Source organism: Rana temporaria, chromosome 6 (assembly GCF_905171775.1).
Source record: "Rana temporaria chromosome 6, aRanTem1.1, whole genome shotgun sequence".
Lineage (NCBI taxonomy): Eukaryota > Metazoa > Chordata > Amphibia > Anura > Ranidae > Rana > Rana temporaria.
In genome coordinates this window covers 86058038-86064293 of record NC_053494.1, presented here as the reverse complement: position 1 = coordinate 86064293, position 6256 = coordinate 86058038, and positions in this window count along the sequence as shown.

Genomic DNA, 6256 nt, shown 5'->3' with positions numbered 1-6256 from the left:
GAAGAAAAGAACAAAAAAAAAACTTTTCTTCTACAGGATTGGATGTTAAAACCATCAGTGCTTCCCCTCTGATTTTCAGCGACTACACTTCTACTGCAGAGTGGCTTTGCCTTTACTAAACCCCAAACTAACTAATCATTGGAAGTGTACACAGCAGTGCAATTTGCTTAATGGGGGCACTAGTTAGATTGACCTGTGTCCCCCCCAAGAAAATACATTGGTAGGGTTTTAACCTCACTTCCTGTTCAGCTGTGTGACAGGAAGTAAAGCCAATATTAAGAAAAGGGACACAAAGCCCAACCCAAAAAAACACAAGCAGGGGTTCTAACACTCACTTGGCTTCCCTCAAACACCCACAATTAGAATAGGATTGCCTTGCGCTAGATTAAAGCACAATGCTGCAAGTCAGCACTTCACGCCTGTCCGCCAATACACCCCCCCCCCCCCCCCCAACAGGCCATGTTTGCAAGTTTTCCTTTATCTTGCACATGTGCTTTAAAAGACAGTCTGGACAGCAATTCTTGATAAGATAAATCCACAAAACATGTCCTGTCGGGGGTACCTGACTGAGGCTGAGAACCACTGCAGTAAAAGGAAACAATACTTACCGCGCTGTATTTTTTCTTTCCTGGTGACTAAACATGACAGCAAACATTTCATGCATACACACCAGGAAAAGAGCTTCGAGACAAATTACAACTGATTGTTATAACCAATAAGCCCTAATTCAGCTGCAGCAATCAAAATCTGTAGCATGAAAAAGTAACAAAAAACAAACTTCAAAATTTGAAAGTAATTTTATTGTTCAACAAAACAAGGAAAGCAAAAAAAATAAAATAAGCAAAAATAAATAAATAAATATAAAAAAATAAAAATAAACAGGTTCATTTGAGACAGTAAACAGAATATGGTTTATGCTTTGCAAATAACACAATAGAGCTATAGACACAGGATTGAAACATTAGTCACAACATCTTGAGAAATATTCAGCAAAATAATGCAGTACAAAGACATCAAAGTGAGTGAACACCGTAAAAAAAAAACATACATTGACAAAAAAAACCTTGATCAAAAACATATCTTTTGGCAAAGACATTCTTGCCAGCCCCCACACACACACACAACCTGCCCTCTTTCAGGGCAGCTGACAAATGCTCTATACGCTTTATATAACATAGGCTTGTGTGTGCTAATAATGATGCAATTGAAAACACATGGACAAAGTTCAGTCTCTACATTGGGTGCGCTTGTAAGTGGGTACACCTGTTAAGGATGTCCTTAACCACTTAAGACCCGGACCAAAATGCAGCTAAAGGACCAGGCCGGGTTTTGCGATTCGGCACTGCGTCGTTTTAACTGACAATTGCGCGGTCATGCGACGTGGCTCCCAAACAAAATTGGTGTCCTTTTTTCCCACAAATAGAGCTTTCTTTTGGTGGTATTTGATCACCTTTTTATTTTTTGCGCTATAAACAAAAATAGAGCGACAATTTAAAGAACAAAAAATAATGTTTTTTACTTTTTGCTATAATAAATATTCACAAAAATCTATAAAAAAAATTTTTTTTTCCCTCAGTTTAGGCCGATACGTATTCTTCTACATATTTTTAGTTAAAAAAAATCGCAAAATGCGCAAAAGTTATAGCGTCTACAAAATAGGGGTTAGTTTTATGGCATTTTTATTAATATTTTTTTTACTAGTAATGGCGGTGATCAGCGATTTTTATCGGTACTGCGACATTATGGCGGACACATTTTTGGGACCATTGGTATTTTTATAGCGAGGAGTGCTATAAAAATGCATTGATTACTATAAAAATGCCACTGGCAGGGAAGGGGTTAACACTAGGGGCGAGGAAGGGGTTAATTATGTTCCCTGTGTGGGTTCTAACTGAAGGGGGGGTGGGACTAGGGGAAATGACAGATTGCTATGACGGCCCAGGCGGAAGGCAGCGGAGAAGCCCGAAGGGATGGCGCACCCCCCGGCAGAAAACGGAGAAGCCCGGATGCCTCCCCCCGAATCAAAAAGAGCTTAAAGGGGGTGGGGGGCCCCGGCGGAAGGCAGCGGAGAAGCCTGGGGGGAGGAGCCCCCCCTGCAGAAAACTATGAAGCCCGGGGCCCCGGCGGAAGAGAGAAGACCGGGCCTACACCCCCCCTTGTAAAAGAGCTTAAAGAAGAAAGGGGGGGCCCCGGCAGAAGACCCCTCAGCTGTCTAATAAATTACTACAAAAATCTGTGTGGTGTGTTTTTTACTTTGCATTTTCCCCCCAGGTGAATGGGTAGGGGTACAATGTACCCCATACTCATTCACATAGGGTGGGGGCCCGGCATTTGGGGCCACCTTATTAAAGGGGGACTCCCAGATTCCGATAAGCCCCCGCCCGCATACCCCGACAACCAATGGCAAGGGTTGTCGGGAAGAGGCCCTTGTCCCTATGGACATGGGCACAAGAGTGCTTTGAGGTGGGTGGGCAGTGCCCCCCTGACCCAAAGCACACAATCCCCCATGTTGAGGGCATGCGGTCTGGTAAGGCTCAGGAGGGGGGGTCGCTCGCTTGTCCCCACCCCCATTCCTGTCCGGCCAGACTGCGTGCTTGAATAAGGGTTTGGTCTGGATCTTGGGGGAACCCCACGCTGTTTTTTCATCGTAGGTTTCCCCCTTATGATCCAGCCCAAACCGAAGGGTCTGATGTGCCACTGCAGGGGAACCCACAAAGTTTTTTTTTGTTTGAAATTTGGCCTGGAGTTCCCCTTCATGGTCAGCGCAAGCTGAAAACAGTTCGGCCATTCACGTGCGCCGACTCAATCCGTGCAAATACAGCTACGCTGCTTGGAATTTACCAAGATTTTCCCGGCGTAATGAGACGACGTACGTGAAAGGACGAAATTGCCGAGCACGCATTCGCAGTATGCGAATAAACCTTCCGAGGGTTTAGGCGTACTTGCGGCGTACGGCGATCGTTTCACAAAAATCACTTTCACTTTCAATTTGGTCCGTAAAACATAAACAAACACATGTCACTACACTTCCCCATATCACCCCACACCCCCCCCCCCTAATAACCTCCCGCCCACACAGCTTCTATTTACATTTCTAAATGCTGTGCGCCAGGTCTATAGAGGCGCACCATGCGCCCTCTCCTGGGCGCACTAGGCATTATAGTAACTAAAGAAATACACTGCTCTATTTCTTTAGTAAATTACAAAAAGGCTGGTACTCCTGCCTTTGCTCCATTAATCATGGAGCAAAGGCTTGGTAAATCAGCCCCCTAGTGTATTTCAGTCCGAATTTTTGGCTAAATTCTTACCTGAAATGGACCAGAAGATGAACAGGACTCCTGTGCAATTTGCCCTGAAACCACATTTTCCAGCTCCTTAGAGAGATGGTCACAATCTTTTCTCTGCATCCAATTCGCAATAGTGTGAACCAAGCCTTAAAGGGGTTGTAAAGGTAAAAAAAAAAAAAATCCCCAGATAGCTTCCTTTACCTTAGTGCAGTCCTCCTTCACTTACCTTATCCTTCGATTTTTCTTTTAAATGTCCTTATTTCTTCTGAGAAATCCTCACTTCCTGTTCTTCTGTCTGTAACTCCACACAGTAATGCGACACTTTCTCCCTGGTGTGGAGAAAGCCTCTTGAGGGGGGGAGAGGGCGAGCAGGAGTGTCAGGACGCCCACTAACACACAGCTCCTTTCTCTATCTGCAAGTGACCCTCCTGCTCGCCCCCTCAAGAGGCTTTCTCCACACCAGGGAGAAAGCCTTGCATTACTGTGTGGAGTTACAAACAGAAGAACAGGAAGTGAGGATTTCTCAGAAGAAATAAAGACATTTAACCACTTCCTTACTGGGCACTTAAACCCCTTCCTGACCAGAGGACTTTTTGCGATTCGGCACTGCGTCGCTTTAACTGACAATTGCGCGGTCGTGCGACGTGGCTCCCAAACAAAATTAACGTCCTTTTTTCCCCACAAATAGAGCTTTCTTTTGGTGGTATTTGATCACCTCTGCGGTTTTTATTTTTTGCGCTATAAACAAAAATAGAGCGACAATTTTGAAAAAAAAAACATTTTTTTACTTGTTGCTATAATAAATAGCTCAATTTTTTTTTTACATTTTTTTTTTATCCTCAGTCTAGGCCGATACGTATTCTACATATTTTTAGTAAAAAAAAAAAAAAAAAAAAAAAAATCGCAATAAGCGACTGGTTTGCGCAAAAGTTATAGCGCCTACAAAATAAGGTACAGAATTATTATTATTTTTTTTTTTTTTTACTAGTAATGGCGGCGATCTGCGATTTTTATTGGGACTGCGACGTTATGGCGGACACTTTTGACACATTTTTGGCGCCATTCACATTTATACTGCAATCAGTGCTATAAATATGCACTAATTACTGTATAAATGTGACTGGCAGGGAAGGGGTTAACACTAGGGGGTGAGGAAGGGGTTAAATGTGTACCCTAATTAGTGTTCTAACTGTGGGGGAAGGGGGGTGACTGGGGGGGTGACCGATCTGTGTCTCTATGTACAAGAGACACAGATCCGTCTCCTCTCTCCCCTGACAGCACCGCTGTCTGCGAGAGCCGGGAATGAGAGATGATCTCATATGTAAACATATGAGATCATCTCTCATTGGCCGCACAGATCGCCTAGGAAACGGCCGCTCCGATTGGCCGTTCACGGCGATCTGTGACTGGCTGTGTCCAAGGGACACGGCCAGCACAGCAGTTCCCCGCTGCGCGCTCGGGAGCGCGCGCGGGGAACGTGCAAAGGGGAGGCCGTAAAAAGACGGCCTGTTAGAGTTTGGGAGCAGCGCTGAGGCCGTACAAAGTCGTACGGCCGTCAGCTAGTGGTTAAAGGCAAAATCGAAGCATGAGGTAAGTGCAGTCCTAAGTGAAGGAGGACTGCACTAAGGTAAAGGAAGCTATTTAGGGAAAAAAATGTACCTTTACAACCCCTTTAAAGGTGGATGTAAACACCATTCATGAAATTTGAGCTGGACACATATCTGCAGTCTTTTCTTACCTCTCTCCAGGCAAGTTTTACACTATTGCAAATTAGATGTGGAATCTCTGCATCCAATTCGCAATAGCAGGAGATTGTGACCAGTTCTCTATGGAGCCAGTTCACATATCTCAGATGCGGCTTCGGTGCGTATTACACAGGAGCCCTGTGCAACTTTTTCAGGTCCGAATTCACCCCAAAATTTCGGACTAAAATCGTACCTGAAACGGTGAACCAGGACCCCTGCTGGGAGCCGCATCGGCATTAGGTGTGAACCGAGCCTCAAAGCACCAAGTCCAGTGGCTTTCTCTTGCTCCGTTCTTCTGTTATCAGCATGATAACTTGTGATAAGTTCTCTGTCAACTGTTATAAAAACCAGACTGAATTTTGTGTCAGGGAGGGTGCTATAAATAGATTAGCAGAGAGCTGATCTATTCACAGCACATCTCTGAAAGTAACTGCTTATGTGGAAAGGGGGTCTGTACATTTTTTCTAATCATCTGTCTCCAAGTGTATGCAAAGAATCCACACCCACGGAAAGAGAAAATTCTAAAAGGTTGTGCACATTGTACACAGTATATAAAGATGAAGACAGCAGATATACAGTATAACTTTGGTTTGCGAGCATAATTCGTTCCAGAAACATGCTTGTAATCCAAAGCACTTGTATATCAAAGCATTTTTTTACAAGGCATAACAGAGAAGAGAGGCACCTCTAAGTGTAGCAATAAGTTGCTAAATGTTGTGCCTTCATTAAATGTAACCATATTGCTACACTTAGGCCCCTTTCACACCTGCGGACCGTGTGTCCGCTTTTTCATCCATCCGTGTGCGGATGAAAAAGGGACATACATTGATCCCTATGAGATCGCTGGTGTCAGCAGATGAACATCCGCTAACACCCGATCTCGTTCGCCTCCACATTCCTCCGATTCTGCAGACGGAGGAAAACCCTATTTTTCCTTCCGTCTGCGGATCGGATGAACATAGACAGATGGTCTGTGTTCATCCGATCCTCCCATAGGGGAGAGTGGAGAAAAGACAGGGCTGTCCCTGCACAGTGTGCGTGGACCGCCCTGTCATCCGCCGGCTCAGCGGGGATCAACGGAGCGATCCCCGCTAAACAAGTGCAGGTTCACTGTGCGGATCATCACTGATCCGCCCCGTGTGAAAGGGCCCATAGAGGCTCCTCTCTTCTTTTTTATACTCAGTTGTGACATGACGCTACTCTTATAGCAAGACATCGCTTGTA